General features: G+C 36.2%; 1 protein-coding gene and 1 pseudogene across 3 annotated transcripts in view; one reads left to right on the top strand and one right to left on the bottom strand.

Moving 5' to 3' along the window:
- The window catches only part of Frmd5 (FERM domain containing 5), a 313,939-nt gene that overhangs the window by 78,654 nt on the left and 213,541 nt on the right, over positions 1-21,744 (top strand). The window lies entirely within an intron of this gene.
- LOC139704558 (band 4.1-like protein 5 pseudogene) lies at positions 11,528-13,811 on the bottom strand (annotated as a pseudogene).

Genomic DNA, 21,744 nt, shown 5'->3' with positions numbered 1-21,744 from the left:
GGTAAGTCTTTGGTTTTATTTATTTATAATTAATCTCCCTCTAATCTTAATGACACTCTTCTCTTCTAATTCAAGTATTAATGAAATCCTTTTCTAGTTAAAATATTAAAAGGGTGCACATAGCATCTTAGATATTTACAAATGTATAAAACTGTAAAATATGCAACTAAACCAATTAAATAATGTTGATGACAACTATAAAATTATTCTTTAGAATCTTGAGTTCTAATCACATTTTTATAAGTTACATCAATGATTTTAACATTTATCACTGAAAGATACTCAAACAGCTGTTTTAGAACATGTCTTATTTTCAGAACATGCCTTTAAAACCTATATTAATAATACGTGTATGTCTAAATGTGGTGTATTTCAAGTAATTGTTGCTTAAGGTCCTGTTGACGATATCTTAGCATATCTTAATTGTTCTTTTAACAATTTTTTTTCTTTTTTTTTTAAATTTTTATTGTTGGTTGTTCAAAACATTACAAATTTCTTGATATATCATATTTCACACTTTGATTCAAGTGGGTTATGAACTCCCATTTTTACCCCATATACAGATTGCAGAATCACATCAGTTACACATCCATTGATTTACATATTGCCATACTAGTGTCTGTTGTGTTCTGCTGCCTTTCCTATCCTCTACTATCCCCCCTCCCCTCCCCTCCCCTCCCCTCTTCTCTCTCTACCCCCTCTACTGTCATTCATTTATCCCCCTTGTATTATTTTTCCCTTTCCCCTCACTTCCTCTTGTATGTAGTTTTCTTTCTTTTTAAAAAATGTACATGAAATTCTATGGTTTTCAACTTTATAAACATGTTTCCCCACATTGACATTGTAACTAGAAGAAGTATGAAATTAAAAAATGAGAATGGTTATATGGCCCTTGATAAATATGCAAAATACTTTCTCAAAGATAGTGCATATTGAAGTTGGAAAGAGGAGTCAGTATATTGACTTTCTACCCACTGGGTCTCACAGTGTCCTGGTGGTGATCACATCAGTTTATATCTTGTTTTTATTTTTACTGATCTAATTAGTAATCAAAAAGGTGGCTTGGTGAACAGAGAATCAGAGTGAAGGAAGCAAAGTAGTTCTGAAGGGGATTTCATTACATCTAGTGAGATCTGACATATTAAGCTAGCTTTATAATATAGAATATCTGTCTCTCAAAATCACAATGACTGCTGAGTTCTACTCATTTTTCTTGGACACTGCTGGGTAAACGTTGCCAGATTTTTCTTCTTTGCAGCTCTCTCCCTCTTTCTAAAAAACCCTTTTATACTGCCATCTTCTGTTAATATTTTCTTCATACATATCTCACTACCAAAAAGTTCCAGCTTTATTTTAAGCAAACCATTTTTGCTGAGATACCTAAACCATGTTGGACTTGGTGTAGAGGAACACATATGAACTTTTTACAGATAGTAATTTCATCCATTATATAGTTAGCTTTTCCAGATTCATGTTCAGTTTTGTCTTTTACATTCTGGGTATGCTTTGTTCTTATGTTTTGGTCAGATTGGCATTTGTTTAATATTTCACAGTTTCTGAAAGTTCACATAGATCATGTTATTTTATCCTACTCAGTCCCTATATCAGTCATCTGAGGGGTAGTATGATCCCCATTTTTAAAATAGTGAACAAAATAATATAAGGAGTTTTTATATTTTCTTCAGGCTTTCTAAAAAACGTAAAAGGAAGATTTTTATATAAAACTATCTATTATAAGTTCATTGGAAGTTCTATACACTTAAGGTAAACATTATAACACAACTTTGAAATATAAAAATCAGATATACTTCTGTCTCTGGGAACTTCTGACATTTTCACATGAAAAGAGAAGAATTCAACAAGCCATTTTTTGGCATGTGGTTTTCTTCTTGCTATTTTTTGAAATATCCATTAGTAAATATATTCCCTATGTCTTTACTGCCCCTCAGATGACTGAATGGAGCAAGTACCTTAAGTAGCATCCATTTTTTTTTTTTTGTAGAGATTAGAAACAAGATGCTTATTGCTCTTCTTCTTTACGGCTCTGAATGAGTGATTAAGAGCACCTTTAATAATTCCAGTGATTCAGGAGGCTGAGACCGGAATATCACAGGTTCAAACAGCAACTTATCAAGGCCATAAGCAACTTAGTGAGACCCTAAACAACTTAGTGAGACCCTACTTAAAGAAATAAAAAGAGCTGGGGATGTAGCTTAGTGGCAAAGTTTCTTTGGGTTCAATCCCTATTACCCCTGCCTCCCAATTTAAATGTTAAGAGTTGAAAGAAAGTTGAAGCCTAGCTCCTCTGAGGCTAGTGATCTCAAAATTCAAAGAAGCTAAAAGGAACTATATGCCTTTATAAGTGGTATGTACTTGTAATCTTTTGAACATATTGGTACATTTTATTTGAATTAGTAGATGTTCAGAGTGTATAAAGATCTTCATTAATATCTATTGCAAAACTCATTGTTCTCCTTTGGTAGTTGAAGTGAATATATGCATGGAAAGTTGTTTTCCATGATATTTGAAATAAATACTAGGTTTGTATAGTTCATGTTTTAGTTACTGCTGATATACATACAACTATTTTACAACTTTCCTTTGCTTTTTTAGAAAAGTACAAGACTGCCATCTAACCTCTGGAACTTTTCCACATATAAATTATTCTAAGGGGAAAAATACCTCCATATGATCTATAAATACTACCAAATGCATTTCTAAAATACTGTTAAGACACATAGGCATGTTTTCATATGGAAGAAGTATTCCTGTGGACATTAGAAATTCTTATTGTATTTTGATCTAGAAATCCTCTTTTTTTATGAGTCTTTTTTAGGTTGAAAGTACTCAGGCTAAAAAGGGATGCATACCCAGTCAACATCACAAGGATACTGCTAGCAGCTGCACCAAAATATTCTTAGGAACTTTGTTTATAGACAGGATGAAACCTGAAGATCAAGAGAAATAAACTGATTAAGCCCTTGTAAGAGCAATTTATCACTCTGGAATATCTTTGGCAATTGCTGAAAATGCATGCTGGCAGGAAGTTTTTTAATTACCAAAACGATCAGATCATTTGCTTGGTTCTTTTAGAGTCAGTGAAATATATGAGTGGGTAATGGAGTCTGTCCAAGAAAAAATGAGCTAAGCATTGTGCCTGGCACTGTCCCTGTTGCAGATGGAAGGCCAGATGTGCAGGGTAGTCACTAATCATCAGGCTTGATGATTAGGCTTGTGTGTATGTGTGTGTACAGACACACAAATGTATTAATATATGTGTGTGTGTGTGTATGCATACACACACATACATACATACATAACAGTTAAAATAAGAAAGAAAAGATTTTTACAGTGCACAAGGACCTCAAATTTGCAGCCAGTTACATTCCTGGAAAAAATATTTTAAGTGAAAATGATTTATAAGTTTAATTTGGTTTTCGTTTAGAAATAATAGAATAAGAAAGGTTATATGCTTGAGTAGGAAAGAGATACCTGAGTCTTTGTATAATTGGCTATACATATAATATTTAATCAGCTATTAATAATAGAAAAGGACAATAATTTCCAAGTACTTTTCAAAGATAATACATTTTTTTTCTCATTTAATTTCTCACACTATTATCTTCATATTGCAAATGAGGAAACTGAAGTTGAGAGGTTCGGTAATCTGAGGAAGATCCTATGACCAGAAAGTGCTAGAGCATGGATTCATTAAGGGGATTAGAGAATGCTAACTCCTAAGAGTTTCACTTTTAGAAATATATGAGGAGCAAATAAAAGAATATTGAGACTAGAGGTGGATTATAATAGAAAGAAGAGGTATTTTTGCTGTGTTCAAAGCAGACACGGAAAGTAATTGCCAGAGGGTTGTATGAGCCATTTACTTTGTTGAATGGCAAAAAATCGAGGATGCTCTGTACTACATTTGTAAAGTGTATGAAGTCCTGCATAAAGGTAGCATTAAAGAATTTGCCTTGCATGAGTAAATGGTAGGAAATTAAAAATAACTTGGGGCATCATCATGGACAAATAAATATCTTCTTATTAGGATGTGTACTCTATTGTCCAAATATATTCTTCATGCATGATGACATTGGGCATGATATCTCTAAAATAGATTAGGGGCTGGGGATGTGGCTCAAGCGGTAGCACACTCGCCTGGCATGCGTGCGGCCCGCTTAGATCCTCCGCACCACATACAAACAAAGATGTTGTTTCTGCCGAAAACTAAAAAAAATAAACAAATATTTTAAAAAATTCTCTCTCTCTCTCTCTCTCTCTCTCTCTCTCAAAAAATAGATTATAAGAGCACAGGAAATTATGAACTATTTAAGAGTTATTCATAGCCAGAGTATTTAAAAATAGTCAAATTGGGACAAATTTATTCTTACATTTAGAAGCCTGGAAGCAGTATCATCCTACAAACCAGAAAAGTAAGATAATATACAAAATCATAACTGTTTTGAACCTATAATCAATTAGACTGAAATTAGGAAAAATATAGGTGTTTCTGTAAGCACTCGCTCACCAGGGACAGGGCATGGAAGAAAATAGAATCTACATTCAAATGAATGAGAATTCAGTTAAAATTTTAACAAATTGTTAATGGGTGAATATGGGCTAGGATGAACATATTGAGATTCAGACACAAAGAAAGTTTGCACCTACCGATAATTTCATATTCAAGGACCTCTATGGAGAAAAGTTGGGAATGCGGTGGGAGACCAGAGAAATCATCCCTTAGATTTGTACCTGGAAAGGAGAGTAGCTATTGTTGTGGGATACACACAAAGTTCACCTGTACCTTGCTCTCAAGGAAAGCACTCTTAAGACATTTGGGTAAGGGTAGCAAACCCTGTTGAAACCCATTGGTGGAAACTCAGTGTAGCTAGAAAAAAGGAAATAAAATACCTTCTACTGATGGGAAGGACTCCTCCTTCCGTTACTTTGTTGAATGGCGATAAATCGGGGAAATCATCACACTGGAGTCTCCTATGGGATGTCAGGTGTTCAGGAAAAAAAAAAAAAAAGAGAAATAAAAAAAAAAAAAGCAAGAAAAACCAGCCCACTGTTAAGAGACAAAGTAAACAACAGAACAAGATTTTGGGATAATGAGGGAATTTTAACTGTGATTAGCATGTGGAAAGTTCCAGTGAAAAAATGGAGAACATACTTGAGCAGATAGGGATTTTCAGCAAAGAGATGGAAACTGTAAGAAAAAATCAAATGGAAATAGTAAATGTGTTAACACAGTAACAGTGATGAAGAATGCCTCACTTAATAGGTTCATGGGAAGACCTGCCACAGCTAAGGAAAGAATAGTGAACATGAAGATAGTCAATAGAAGTTACCCCAATTGAAATGGAGAGAACAAGTGTGTGTGTGTGTGTGTGTGTGTGTGTGTGTGTGTGTGTGTGTCGGAGGGGGGGCCTACAAAATAGAACTGAGCATCTAAGAATTGTGGGACCATATCAAAAAGTCTCATGTATTAATGTACATCTAACTGGAATCCCAGAAGAAAAAGAATGGGACAGAGAAATGTTGAAAGAGGTAATGGCTGAGATAATGAAAGATATCAAATCACAGATTCAGGAAGTTTAGAGAACCCTAAGAAAGATAAGTGCCAAACACACAACTCCTGCCCTCACCCCTACTTAGAGATGTTGCATATTTAAATTTCTGAAAACCAGGGATGAAGTGAAAATCTTGAAGGTACCAGTGAAAATAGACATATTACATGCAGAGGAACAAAGCTGTGAATTATAATAGAGTTTTCATCAGAAACCTTGCAAGGTAGAAGACAGTGAGTGGCATCTTTAATGTTCTGAAAGGGTGTGGGGGAAAGTCTGTCAATCCAGAATTCTGTAAATAGTGAAAACATCTTTCAAAAATGAAGGAAAAAAATCTGGTAAATTTTATGAGTATTTTACCATAGTAAACAAAAAAAAGGAGAAATTAAGATATTTCAAGAATAAAAAGAGCGAAGAAAATTATTCAAGGAGCATAATCATTAAGGATAATAAAATATAGGAATAATAATGACAAACTAGTACCAGTACCTTTGGTACTATTAATAGTTTTGTAGTACTACTGTAGTAGTAGTACTAGTTACAACATTATTGCCATTTATTGAATATATATTATTGACCAGGCACTAAGCTGAATGCTTTATACCTGTCATCAGCAAACTTTTTTTTTTTTTAAATAAAAGGTTAGGAAATATTTTTGACTTTATAGGCTATATGCGATTTCTTTTGTCTACTATTTTTGTTTTTTAGTTTTTTTTTTAGTTATACATGGAAACAATATCTTTATTTTGTTTGTTTGTTTTTATGTGGTGCTGAGGATAGAACCTAGTGCCTCACATGTGTAAGGCAAGCGCTGTGCCACTGAGATTCAACCCCAGCCCTTGTTTTGTTTTTATACCCTTATTTAAAAATGTTTTTTAATTGTTGATGGATCTTTCTTTTCTTTTCTTTCTTGTGCTGAGACTAAACCCAGTGCCTCGTACATGCTAGGCAAGTGCTATATGACTAAGCTACAACCCCACACCTGTTTTTATACTCTTTTTTTTAAACAAAAAAATGATATTTTTTAGTTGTCAGTGGACCTTTGTTTTATTTATTTATATGCGGTGCTGAGAGTCAAACCCAGTGCCTCACACATGCTAGACAAATGTTCTACCACTGAGCCACAACCCCAGCCCTGTTTTTATACCCTTTTAAAAATATGAAATCCATTCTTAGCTTGAGAGCCAAGACCTTAATTCAGCCTGGGACTCTAATTTGTCTACGCCTGGTCTAAAACTGAGCTTTTGACCTTAGCTTAACAAAATCCAAACCAGTTGGATATCCCTGAAAAGTCTGCAGAAGGCCCAAAAGAACAAAGAAGGTACAAATTACTTGTCATATTATCATGAATTTTGTTCCTGTAGAAAAGATGACATAATGAAATTAAAGAAATAATTAAAATCACCTATAATTCTGCCACCCTCCCACAATAGCCAAATGCATGTCACTTTCCAGTCCTGGCTTCATGTAGCATATTTTAAGGACACTAATTTTTAATGTATTTTCAGCATATAAAAATAACTTTAGCATTTCTATTTAAAAAATCTCATTAACATTTTTTATAATCTAATAGAATGTTTAAAAATTTATCAGTTGAATTCTGATCATGACGCTTCATCAGAGCTGTCGCTTTTTTGCTTTATTCATGTAACATTTGAGCACCATTTTTTAGCCAGTGACTAGAGAGCAAGAGAGAATAGAGTTCAAAGGAGGAATGTGTGAAAAAGAACACATGAGGATTGGGAATGGAAAAAGATGAGTGGGTGGGATGGAGTTGTCAAAACTGCACTTCATACCCCAGAGATCAATTTCTATTTAAGATTTCATTCAAACTTTTGGCTTTCTGTGTCATTCTTGTTTGTGTAGTATTACTTTTGGCCTTTTTATTATTTTTCTTGAGACTGATGCTCTTTATACTTCATTACCACCCTTTCTTTTCTTTGCCTTCCTGTCCCCAGCAATTTTCTCTAGCTATGATTAAGGTTGTATCTTCTTCCTCTCCTTCTTATTTCTCTTCATTTGCCCATGAACTTTCTCAAATATTTTAACTTGGCATGTGAGTGAAAATACATTTTATAATTTAAGATACATGCACAAAAAAAACCCACAAAAAACAACAACAACAAAACACTATACCATGATATACTCGTCTGGGTCCATTGGAGTCCCTGAGATCCATTCAGAGCCCTTGAAGTCATGGCTTTTTTCATAATATGTTAGAATTGTATGCTTTTCTTATTCTCAAATTCATACATTCTTTACAAATTTCTTAACTGAACTTTCTAACACAGTAAATATTAATATACAACACATGTAATCCAAATAAACACAAGCTCCTTGAAGTCCTTAATCATTTTTTGAGTGTAAGGAGTTCTGAGACCACAATGTTTGAGAGTAGCTTATGTGTCCCATCAACATACAAAAAGCATCAATTAAGGTACAGTACTAGTTCCTTAGAATCAGTGACAGAACCTTCCTTCACCATTTAGAGGTAAAGACACACTCTTTGAAGAGTAAGTACTATTGGAGGCAGGAAGTGCAGAGATATTACCTGTCAGGTGACTCTAGAGGGAAGCAAATTCAACTTGTGATCATGGTGCAAGTGGTAAGAAGCAGCAGTGAATGTCTGGAGCCACATCTGACAAGCCTTCCTAGAGAAATGACCATGGAATCCAGGGTTGTAAAGATTAGAAAGAATGAGCCAAGTGAAGGGCTGTGGTAAGGAGGGGTTCCAGAGGGAGCAGTAGGAGCAAGGGTGGGAAGCAAAGAAGAGAGCAAAGTGAGCCAACAAATGCAAGCAGGTCTCTGTTACTGCAGGCCAGGTGAATCTTGGAGAGGAGAGGAGAGGAGACCAGGCTGGCAGGGGCCAGACCTTAGAGATCATTTTAGCCTTTTAGGAGTTTGAACTCTATCCTCAAAAGGAAATGATGTTTTATTTCATCTTTCTGTACATCAATAATTTTGTTTGTTAAAATATTAATTATTAAGTGATAGACACATTTCTAAACATTTTCCATGTATTAACACTTTTCTGTCTTCATTTCACTTATGAGGAAATGAAAGCTGAAAGAGGTAAAAAATACATCTAGAAGATGAACCATATTCATGCCCTGCTCCAGAATCGCCAGAGCACCTCTTAGTGCAAAAGAAAAGGAAAAATGGGGGAAAGGTATGGGAGGTGAAGAGTTGATCGCAAAATTTCTCAAAAGTGAAAACTAGCTCTGTATATGGGCTAAAAATTTTGAAATGTGCATTTTGAGGGGCACAATTTCTAGTTGTATGAGTTGTACTTCTATGAAGCCATCAATGATTTTTTTGAAAAAAAATCAATGATGGTAGGAACCTATAATGAAATGTGTAAAACTTTTATAGATACAACTTTATAGATACAATAAAGCCCTTCTATTAAGGCTCATTGATAGACAGTTAGCAAATGGGCTCCTTATAGACTTCTCTGAAATTTGAGAGCTTCAAATGCAAATTATGAGACATATGTGTAAATTCAGTCATGGCCCTCTACTTGGTCATATGTAGAAATTCAAAGGATTCTGTTGTGAATGTATACAAAATAAACTTGTTCCACATTGTGACTTGACTTTGTCTTTCCTCCACTGACCTTCCAGTGAATTCTCTGCTTTGCCTTGTCAAGATATTGATTTATGTGTTTGCTTTATAATCAAGGGATTAATGCCTTTAAATGTATGCTTGTAAATATTGCTTTCTCCTATGCTTCTAGTGATACCTTGAAAAAATGGGTGGAAAAATAAGCTTTTGTACAAAGTTAGGTTAGTCTCTGTCTGGGGTTGTAGCTCAGTGGTAGAGTGCTTGCCTTGTACATGTGAGGCACTGGGTTTGATTCTCAGCACCACATAAAAGTAAATCAACAAAATAAAGGCTTTGTATCTATCTACAACTAAAGAATATATTTTTAAAGTTAGGTTAGTCTTCATTGAAAAACATTTGTGCAAGTTAATGTCATTTAACTTTATTTTTCCATGAAATAGAATGTAACCATAGTTTTAAAAAACATAATAGCAAGTTTAATAGGAAGGATTCGTGTAGTAAATGTTCACCATCCATTTAGTTCTGATGGGCAGTAATGATGATGGGTTTCTTGTTAAAGCTAATGAATGTAAAAAGTATTTCCATTTTTTGAAAGGCTAAATTGAAAACTGCTAGAGTTAAAAGCAAGATAGGTTTACACCCAATTCGAGTCTTCATATATGTCCTTTGGATAATGATGTTCATCATATTCCACCATCCATACTTTATATACAGATATATGAAAAGTTGTGGTATATATGTGTAACAGAATTGTAATGCAAAAAAAGTACATGTATAAAGGCATGAATTGGCGTGAACTTACGTTATATACAAAGATATGAAAAATTGTGCTGTATATGTGTAATAAGATTTGTAATGTATTCCACTGTCGTGTATTTAAAAAAAATCAATTAAAAACTTTTTTTAAAAAGCAAGAAATTCAGAGGATTCTGCTGTAATCAGAACAGTGCATTTGTAATGCATTCCACTGTTGTATATTTAAAAAATAAAATCAATTAAAAAATTAAAAAAAATTTTTAAAAAGCAAGAAAGGTAGGAAAGGAATAATAATAAGCAACAAATAAAGAGTAGTCATTAATATGGTATTATGTAAAAATGTGGATGTGTAACCGATGTGATTCTGCAACTTGTATTTGGGGTAAAAAATGGGAGTTCATAACCCACTTGAATCAAATGTATGGAAGATGATATGTCATGAGCTTTGTAATGTTTTGAACAACCAATTAAAAAAAAAAAAAAGAAAGATGAACCCTAAACCTTTAAATCTTTGACTCACTAATAAATAACAAAACATGTTTCCAAATCTTCATTTTTTTGTATATATATTTTTTGTATATATATATTTTTTAGTTGTAGGTAGACACAATACCTTTATTTTATTTTTATGTGGTGCTGAGGATCAAACCCAGTGCCTCACGCATGCCAGGCTAGCACTCTATCAATGAGCCCCAGCCCCAGCCCCAACCCCAGATTTACATATTTTGACAGTCATTTAAATCTGAGTTTCTTATGACTAACACATTTGTTTTTAAGAAATTTTGTGGTCTTGGGATATATCTCAGTAAGAGAGCACTTGCTTATTATGCATGAGGCCCTGGATTGGGTTCCCAGCACTGCAAAAAAGAAAAGAAAGGAAAAAGAAATTTTGCTTTCTAGACTTTTGGAATAATCTGAAAGATAAGCTCTTCATTACTATGTATGGTATTGATTTGAAGGTTTCGTCAGAATTATTCAGAATAGCCAAAGAGTGGAAAGAACACAAATATCCATCAACTGAGAAATGGATAAATAGAATATGGCATGTCTATACAGTGGAAAATTATTTGGCAATAAAAAGAAATATATCTTGCAACATATAAGAACCTACCAAATTGTACACTGGATTGAACTACTGAATTGTATACTTTAAATGGGTGCGTTGTAGGTATATGTATCAAGCTGTTTGATCTATCTGTATCAACAGTTATAGTATTAACTTGAATATTGAAATTTTTGAAAATTAATGTTATAAGGGAAGGTAAAAAGCCAAAGACTACATTGTACAGTATATGTCTAATCAAAAATATTCCATAAAACTTCTTCATAATTTGAATAGGATGATTTTTTTTTTCCTTAGGAAGATAAAAATCCTCTGTATCTAATGCCATTTTATTGATACTAAATTCCTGTGTCTCTCTTTCTGGAGAAACTCTGAATCCTGGCAGAGCTCATTCTACACTGTCCTGACAAGGTCTTAGAGGCCAGCACTGTGCCAGCTGATGAGTCAGGTGGATATCCATGCTGGCTGTGTTCCCAAGGCTGTTCTTTTTTTTTTTATTTTTCATTTTGTACAACCATTTAATAGTAATGAAACTATTCATTTAAACATGGTTTTTAACTGTTCAAAGTCACCATCTGGATTTATCTGTGAATCCACTATTTATATGATTTCTAGACCTGTGATAACTTGAAATATTTGTGTTTATTGAAAGGTAAAACTGCATTAATAATTTTATTAATTAAAATTTTAAGCATGTAAATAAAATTAAGGCATGGGACATTTTTGAAAGCAAAATAGTATATGAGAACATTATATAAATATCATGAAAGGCTTATACATAATGACTGAACATGCTTCCTTCTGGGTGTGCTTTTAGTGTGTCTGATTCTTTAAATCTCAATTTATTTGGACATTATGTGGTGAGGTGACAACTGGCAGTCTGTCACAAACACGAACATAAACCTTCTCCTGACAGATACTTTGAATGATGTATTAACATGCTAAAATCATAAAAACCCCTTCCAAAGTCACAGTGATATACGTTCTTTTCAACACGACAATGTTTGTCATTATCATTGATGGCATACAGCTTCTTCAGATCCTCTTCCCTTCCACAGAAGAATTCAATCACAAATAGCACTATACAACTAGTGACTCAGTATAAAATAAATTCTTCCAAATATGCCCAATGTGATCAATCCTTTATAAACACCAGGAAATGTATACTCTTGGATGACAAAGAGTCCCAATGCCTAAGAGGCTTAACACTCATATCTCGGTCATGGCTGCATAACCAGGAAAATGAACATCATGATGGGCTCCTGCATTCTTCACATTGTGCTCATGAACAAAGTCAGTGTAGTTTCTATGGGCGTTCTGGGGTGGGGGCAAAGGCCTTGTGTTCCACTGGTTTCCACCACGTTGACAGCAGTCACTGGCCACAGACAGCCATTTCTTGTCATGCTGATCTGTTCCAGAATTCTTTGGAAGATTTTCTATCTCCACCAGCACGGGACCAGAGGATGTGGAAGGAATCACAGACGCAGTAGATCTTAGACCCCAAGTCTGTTGGGAATCATTACTCTGGGTAGAAACATTATTGTGAACACTGAGTTCTTCAGATTTTGCTGTACTTGCTTTCATATGCAAAGTTCGTCTAGAATATCGTTTGCTAGGCCTTCTTTCAAAGGATGTCGATCTTCTTGCTTTACTGGTTTTTGTGGTCTGGTACTCAGTTTTCCCACTATATCTAAAACGTGATCCTAGTCGAATAAATCCCGAGCGATGAGAACTTTTTTGGACAGGGCCTCGGAGGCGGAAGAAGGCATGATGCTCCACAGCACATTTCCATAAATGTTTGCAAGCTTTTGGATGATCCAGTCTAAAAACAAATGTATGTTCCTGCTCTTTGCCCTGATCATCATCTTCTACAACCACTAAGGTTATTTTATTCTTCTTAAAATCCATTCTGGTTATCTTGGGCCAAAAAAATAAGCCAATCTTGGTGTCTCCTTCAAAAACAAGGACTCCTGTTGGGGTCAGTCCCAAACTATAGTCATTCCCATCTCTAGCCTTGACCACATGCATGTCAACCCCATACATTTCTAGCCATTTGGCTTTATTCAGATAATTGGTTTCAGCTTGTGCTGGTGTCTGACCTCTGTATTCTTTCCATTTCTCAAAAATAGCCAGTTCCATTTCTTCAGTCTGAATGGGCACAAACCTGAACTCAGAGACAAGTTCAGGACTGTGTTCAGCAAGATCATAGTCACCGAGTTCAGCTTGCAGATTATAAGCTGCCAATTGTACTGCTGTATCAAAAGGACATTCTAATTTTCCACTGAGAATATCTTGTTTTAACTGAAGAACAAATAAATACCGGGTTAGCTCTTCACGAAGATTATTTGGTTCTGAGGAATAAAACTTAACTCGAAGATGCAGACAATACGGTGAACCAATTTTCACTTGCTTTTTGAGCCATCCAACCAGTGTGCTACTTGTGCAGAATCCATAAATCTCAAACCAAAATAGTCACTCTCAATAAGGTCCAGGTGATACATAATCTGATCAAACAGCTCTTGTCCTTTGGCTTTTTTCGGCAAGTCCACACTAACATCAGTGCCATCCAGGAGGGACACCCGGCATGTGATAATGGACTTAGAATCTCCAGCTGCAGGGATGTGTGTGGCAGCTCTCTGTGCTTCTCGGAGTCGTTCCTTCTCAGCATGTTTACGCATTGACCGGCGCCCAAGAGTTCTACGGAGGAAGCTCAGCATTTTTGTCACTGAGACAGGGGACGACGGCGATGGGGGCTCCAAGAAGCTGAGGAGGGGGCGGCTCCTCAGGCGACGCCAAGAAATGGCGGCCCACAGCGCGAGCCCACCCTGCGCTAATCTCAAGAGGACCCCGGTCGCCCGCCGGCCCGCCCCTTAAAGCCCTTCCGAGCTCCGCCCTCGAGGGCGGGGCATTCCCCCAAGGCTGTTCTTGTATAGGGCAAATGGTGTGTGGACAGTGCATCCAGTGTATCAGGCACAAAGAGGTTTTTCTTCCTGATTGACCAGTGTGTCTTTTTGTCTTAGCTGTATCTTTCTTTGGACAACAGAGGAAAAATCTCTTAACCATGACTGCTGGTATTCCTTTCTTTTCTTGGTACCCCAGGTTATAGATATAGGCAAGTTTTTTTTTAAAAAAATTAATTAATTTTACAGTAGAATACATTATGACATATAGTACACAAATGGAGCACAACTTCTCATTTCTCTGGCTGTACATGGTTTAGAGTCGCTCCGGTAGTATAATCATACACTTATATAGGGTAATAATGTCTGTCTCTTTGTACTTCCCCTCCCATCCTCACAACCCCATCCCTCCTTTCATTCCCCTCTACACAAACCAAAGTTCCTTCATTCTTCCTTATCCTCCTGCCACACTATGGATCAGCATCTTCTTATCAGAGAAAACATTGGGATTTTGTTTTTTGGGGGGGATTGGCTTATTGCACTTAACATGATATTCTCTGGTTCTATCCATTTACTTGCAAATTCCATAATTTCATTCTTCTTTCAGCTTGAGGATTATTGCATTGTGTATATGTACCGCATTTTCTTTATCCATTCATCTGTTGAAGCATCTAGGTTGGTTCCATAGTTTAGCTATTAAGAATTGAGGTGCTGTAAATATTGACATGACCACATCACTGTAGTATGCTGATTTTAAGTCCTTTGGGTATAAACCAAGGAATGGGATATCTGGGTCAAATGGTGGGTCCATTTCAAGTTTTCTGAGGAATCTCCCTACTGCTTTCCATAGAGGTTGCACCAACTTGCAGTCCTACCAGCAATGTATGAGTGTACCTTTTTCCCAAATCCTTGCCAACACTTATTATTGCTTGTATTCTTGATAATTTAGGCAAGGCTTTTGTTTCATAGTTGTCATCTCCTTTTATCTGGTCTCCTTCTTCATTCCTTTTAGGTCTTCAAGCCTCAGAGCAGAAAGTCGTGCCTGAGTTTTTCTCTGATTTGTTTGGGGCACACAGTGGACAGCTGGGCATAGGCCTGTTGCCTTGTCCTGTTGCCTGTTGTCCCGATTCCCAAGGGAGTCACCAAGACATTAAGTGCAACTCAGACTGTCCATTTGGTCAATGGGTGGGGACTAGGAAATCTTTTGAACTCTTACACAGCTCCAAGGAGTTTGCTTGGGAGCTCCTGAAAAGACTCCTATCTATATACAAATTAACAAATACTACATTTAATTATAAGTTAGGTCAATATCTTTCAATTTTTTTCTGTCAAAGAACAGTCTGTTTATGAAATTTTCATTTTCTTTTATTTATTTATTTTGTACACAACACCTTTATTTTGTTATTTATTTTTATGTGGTACTGAGGATCAAACCCAGGGCCTCGCACATGCTAGAGGAGCTCTCTACTACTGAGCCACAACCCCAGCCCTTACCTTGATTTCTCCATGGTCCTTTTAATTCCTTTCCATTTTATTTTCATTGTTTACCAGAAATACATTCTTAATGACTGAGGACCTTTTTCATGCCAAAACCCAATTCCACTTGGCTTCCTGTGCTAATACTCTTGACTACTCCTTCCTTCTCAGAACTTTTCTTCATTTGATTCAAATTCAACTGATGCGGGCTGAGGTTGTAGTTTAGAGGTTGAGCACTTGCCTCAAATGTGTGAGGCACTGGGTTCGATCCTCAACACCATATAAAATAAATAAATAAATAAATAAATAAAATGAAGACATTATGTCCATCTACACCTAAAAAAAAAAAATTAAAAAAAAAAAACTTAACTGATGCTTTTTAGATTTTACCATATTTTCGCCCACTGCAGCGTAAAGGCAGACTCCTCACCTTTCAGGCAATATATCTTTGTTTCTTGCAATGAACTGCACATTCTTTTCTTCTCTAATTGGAGTATTCTTTCAAGGCTCTACATGTCAGCGCATGATCTTCTGCATCTTGCTTCTATATAGGCCTTTTGGTCCAAGGATGTGTGGTATCCACTAGGTCAAAGATACCTGCCAAGAATGGATAATGGTGCCAGGTGGACTGGGTCTGACTTGAATGTGCCGTGGCCATCACCATAAAAATCAATTATGAAGATTGTACTAAGTTAATAGTGCAAAGGTTTTTAGTCCTGCAGTTCTTTAAACCAGTTTCCAGGCTTTAGAGGGTACTAGGAGTAATGATTTGAAGTGCCTGGAATCCCTCCAGATCTATGATACAGACTATGTTGAAGTAGCACCCAGGATTTGCATTTTTAAAAAGCATCCAAATGTTTCTGATGCAGTTGATTCAGGCATAATTCTTGGAGGAAACACTGCTATAACCACCTTTTCTTTAGTTATAGACTACATCCCTAGAGAATAAGGAGGCACTGATAATAATTTGCAAAAAATACAGTGTAAACTGCTTAGAACCTGGAATATATCTAGTTCTAAAATAACAACAGTACTCATTATCTAACGTATGTTTGTCCGTGCACTGGGAATAAATCCATTTATTTCCATTCTTTTGTTGTTGTTTTTTTTTTTTTAGTTGTTGATAGACCTTTATTTTTTTTACTTATTTATACATGGTGCTGAGAATCGAACCCAGTGCCTCACACATGCTAGGCAAGTATGCTACCACTGAGCCCCAGCCCCTTATTTCCATTCTTTATAGAAACAACCTAAAAGAAGCAGGCACACCAGTTCTCATTTGTAAGAGGCCTAGAATCTAGAGGCACTCAAGAGAATTAGCAACAAGAAATACATAGTAAGTAGGTTAGTTAATGAGGTTATAGTATTAGTGTTATTTTACATCGTTTGAGATACTCCATTATCCTTACATTTAGGGGGAAGCATGGGTCCTCTGACACTTTTACTTGATTTGGTTTGATTTCATATACTGCCTTCTCTCCACAAACATTCTTTGGGTTCCTCCCTCTGGGGGAAAGTCCCTCAGGATCCTGCAACCCACTGCCAGGCCACAAAACTGGCTTCTACAGCTTGTCATCGCAAGGCTGGAAGGACTATTTTATTTCTAGCTGCAGGAGTTAGTTCTGTTGTCTAGTTTCTTTAGTCTAATGAGTAAAAAGAATCCAGAAAACCAGGATTCTCATCATATAGCAACTTCTTTAGAAGGTGGAGAGAAAGAATCTAATGCACACAAGTCAAGCTGTCAGTGGTTGCCATTTGCTTGGGGAGACACCAGCTCCCCTCATTGTGTCTCACTGACAGTTGCTGCTTTCTGGTGTTCCAAGAGAGCTAGGGACTGAGGTGTAGCTTAGTGGTAGAATGTATTAGGCCCTGGGTTTAATCCCCAGTAGAGAAAAGTGAGACAGTGAGCTTGGGTCCAATGTGAGGCCACTAAGATAAATAACGTAAAAGTATTTTTTAGCTCAGGAAGAGCAACTTGTCAATAACTTGTATTTTAAATGTTGGGCGAGGGGGAAGTATATTGTATTCATGGAATATGTGCTTCTTTGTAGGGGATCTTAATTTATCTGAGTGATTTGATGTACCCTAAAGATTTCTAGTAATATGCTTTTGACAAGGTAGATAATTTGGATTTAAAATTGTGACTGAGGAGGTGTCAGATACAGTCAAGATGACTAGATTTTAGGTCTAGTGAATACAATTTAACTTTTTTTCCCTTTGTGCTCCATCTTTTAAAATGAAAGACTTTGGGACTGGGGTTTGGCTCAGTGGTAGAGCTCTTGCCTAGCATGTACAAGACTGTGGGTTCTAATCCCTGGCACCAAATAATTAAAATAACAGACTTTAATTATACTCTTTTGAGGTGTTCCTGCTGTGACTAGACCCAAGAGTTAAGGGTTCCCCCACCTCCCTGCTCCAGATTGTTAGTTAAATGCTATAAACTAAATCAGGAAGAGAAAAAGCCAGAAGAAAAAAATTGCTTAACCAGAATAGTTTGGTTAAACTCAGATAAGATTGTCATTTTAATATTGTGAAACTCTTTTGAATTCAGTGTTGTTTATGTATATTTCTAATTCTAGAGATAGTCTAATGGCCTCTTCCATAGCAAACCTGAAATCACCCCAGGGCTGGCCTCTGATAGTTACCAGTAGATGATTAAAGATAATGCTTTTGTATCTTGGATACTGGTGAATCTAGACAACAAACAATCTCCATTTCTCTTGAGAGAGTCAGGATGCCATGCCAATTTTGAGGAAAGAAAAATAGAATGATGGTGAGAGTCAAAATAGGGATAAATATCCCATAATTATTTTTTCCTTGCTTCCTTGCTAGTCCTCACTTTTCTCCAGAAGTGAGGACTAAAGTTTCCCCATTCTCTCTATATTTTCTCTTTTTTTAAAAAAATGGACACATTATTTCCATTTTATTTATCTATCTTTATGTGGTGCCTCACATGTACAAGGCAAATGCTCTACCACTGAGCTAACACCCTAGCCCCTGTATGTTTTCTTTTAACAATATCTCTTCATTATCATGTGATAAGAATTCTTGTGTGTCAAAGAGATTACTTGGAACTCCCAGGAGGGATCATGCTGGATGACCTTGCTATTGAAAAAAGGGGTCTGTGGAGCAGCAGCATCTGCATCACCTGGGAGCTTGTTAGGATTCTGTGATCTTAGGCCCCCACCCAGAACTACTGAATCAGAATCTGTATTTTAATGAGACCCCAAGGTGATTTGTATGCATGTTAAATTCTGAGCATCTCTGGCATGGGGAATTGTGGCTGTATTTTACAGGTCAGGAGCACACTGATTTCCCAACCTCTTTTGATCATTAAAATGTGAACTTGCCAGAACTCACTAGAACTACAACATATGGTGTGAGGGAGATGTTGGTATGTGGGGGTTATTGGCTTCCATGTCGAAACCATGTAACACCTAATATAAACAGTTTCTGTTGTTGCTGTCCTTAATCTGGGAACTCAAAGGATAATGTTGTTATGTTTTTGATAGTTGACTAGAGTCTTAATAAACATGACTAGGAGTTCTCCATTTGTAAAACAAGCAACTTTAAGTAGCAAATAGTTGATTTTAGACACTTGAAAGATAATTTTTTTCCTCTTTGGTCATTTTTATTATCTGTGAAATGTATATATTCATCAGGAAGCATTTGCCTTGGACATACTGAATTATTTTTGAAATTATGACATTTTAAAATTCATTTTTTATTTTCATTTGTTATATTTGACAGCAGAATGTATTACAATTCATATTACACACATATTCACACCATTCATGTATTCATACATGTACTTAGGGTAATGATATCCATCTCATTCCACAATCTTTTACCCCCACGGCCCCTCCCTTTCCCTCCCTCCCTTTGCCCTACCTAGAGAGCATCTCCCATGCTCCCACTCCCAACCCTACTATGAATCAGCCTCCTTATATCAAAGAAAACATTCAGCATTTGGTTTTTTGGGATTGGCTAACTTCACTTAGCATTATCTTCTCCAATTCCATCCATTTACCTGCAAATGCCATGATTACACACACACACACACATATAATATATATAAAATCTCACAGTTTCTCTATCCATTCATCTACTGAAGGGCATCTGGGTTGGCTCCACAGTTTGGCTATTGTGAATTGTGCTGCTATAAACATTGATGTGGCTGTGTCCCTGTAGTATGCTGTTTTTAAGTCCTTTGGGTATAGAGCAAGGAGAGGGATAGCTGGGTCAAATAGTGGTTCCATTCCCAATTTTTCAAAGAATCTCCATAGTGCTTTCCATATCGTCTATACCATTTTGCAGTCCCACCAGCAATGTTTGAGTGTGCCTTTTCCCCCACATCCTTGCCAACACTTATTGTTGTTTGTGTTCTTAATAGCTGCCATTCTGACTGGAATGAGATGAAATCTTAGAGTAGTTTTGATTTGCATTTCTCTAATTGCTATAGATGTTGAACATTTTTTCATGTTTATTGATTGATTGTATATCATCTTCTGAGAAGTGTCTGTTCAGTTCCTTGGCCCATTTATTGATTGAGCTATTTGTGTTTTTGGTGTTTAGTGTTTTGTGTTCTTTATATATCCTAGAGATTAGTGTTCTATCTGATGTGCAAGTGGTAAAAATTTGCTCCCAAGATGTAGGCTCTCTATTCACCTCACTGATTGTTTCTTTTGCTGAGAAGAAAAAGCTTTTTAGTTTGAGTCCATCCCATTTATTGATTCTTGATATTAATTCTTGTGCTGTAGGAGTCTTATTAAGGAAGTTGAGGCCTAATCTGACACGATGGAGATTTGGGCCTTCTTCTAATAGGCACAGTGTCTCTGGTCAAATTCCTAGGTCTTTGATCCACTTTGAGTTGAGTTTTGTGCATGGTGAGAGGTAGGGGTTTAATTTCATTTTGTATATGGATTCTCAGTTTTCCCAGCACCATTTGTTGAAGGGGCTGTCTTTTCTCTGATGTCTGTTTTGGGCGCCTTTGTCTAATATAAGATAACTGTAGGGCTGGGGATGTGGCTCAAGCGGTAGCGCGCTCCCCTGGCATAGGTGCAGCCCGGGTTCGATCCTCAGCACCACATACAAAGATATTGTCTCTGCCGATAACTAAAATGTAAATAAAATATTAAAAAAAAAAGATAACTGTAATTATGTGGTTTAGTCTCTGTGTCCTCTATTCTGTACCATTGGTCTACCAGTCTATTTTGGTGCCAATACCATGCTGTTTTTGTTACTATTGCCCCGTAGTATAGTTTGAGGTCTGGTATAGTGATGCCACCTGCTTCACTCTGCTTGCTGAGGATTGCTTTAGCTATTCTGAGTATTTTATTTTTCCAGATGAATTTCATGACTGCTTTTTCTATTTCTATGAGGAATGCCATTGGGATTTTGACCAGAATTGCATTAAATCTGTATAGTGCTTTTGGTAGTATGGTCATTTTGACAATATTAATTCTGCCTATCTAAGAACAAGGTAGATCTTTCCATCTTCTTTTTTTTAAATATATATTTTTTAGTTGTCAATGGACATTTATTTATTTATATGTAGTGCCGAGGATTGAACCCAGTGCCTCATGCATTCCAGACAAGCATGCTACCTGCTGAGCTACAGCCTCAGCCAGATCTTTCCATCTTCTAAGGTCTTCTTTAATTTCTTTCTTTAGCATTCTATAGTTTTCATTGTAGAGGTCTTTCACTTCTCTTGTTAGGTTGATTCCCAAGTATTTTATTTTGTTTGGGGTAGTTTTCCTTTCAGAGGTTTTGTCACTATTATACAGAAATGCCTTTGATTTATGGGTGTTGATTTTGTATCCTGTTACTTTGCTGAATTCATAAACTAGTTCTAGAAGTTTTCTGGTGGAATTTTTCGAGTCTTCTAGGTATAGAATTATACTGTTGGCAAATAGTGCTAATTTGAGTTCTTCTTTTCCTATCCATATCCCTTTAATTCTTTCAACTAATTTCTCTGGCCAGTGTTTCAAGAACTATGTTAATTAGAAGTGGTGAAAGAGGGCATCTTGTTCTAGTTTTTAGAGGGAATGCTTTCCATTTTTCTCCATTTAGAATGATATTGGCCTGGGGCTAGCATAGATAGCTTTTATGATGTTGAGATATGTTCCTGTTATCCCTAGTTTTTCTAGTGTTTTGAACATGTATGGGTGCTGTATTTTGTTGAATGCTTTTTCTGCATCAATTGAGATGATTATATGATTCTTATCTTTAAGTCTATTGATGTGATGAATTATGTTTATTGATTTCTGTATATTGAACCAACCTTGTATCCCTGGGATGAACCCCGCTTGATCATTGTGCACTGTCTTTTTGATATGTTTTTGTATTTGATTTGCAAGAATTTTATTGAGAATTTTAGCATCTGTGTTCATTAGTGATATTGCTCTGAAGTTTT

The sequence above is a fragment of the Marmota flaviventris genome, chromosome 2, assembly GCF_047511675.1.
Source record: "Marmota flaviventris isolate mMarFla1 chromosome 2, mMarFla1.hap1, whole genome shotgun sequence".
In the NCBI taxonomy this organism is placed as follows: domain Eukaryota; kingdom Metazoa; phylum Chordata; class Mammalia; order Rodentia; family Sciuridae; genus Marmota; species Marmota flaviventris.
This window is presented reverse-complemented; position numbering and strand designations above follow the sequence as displayed.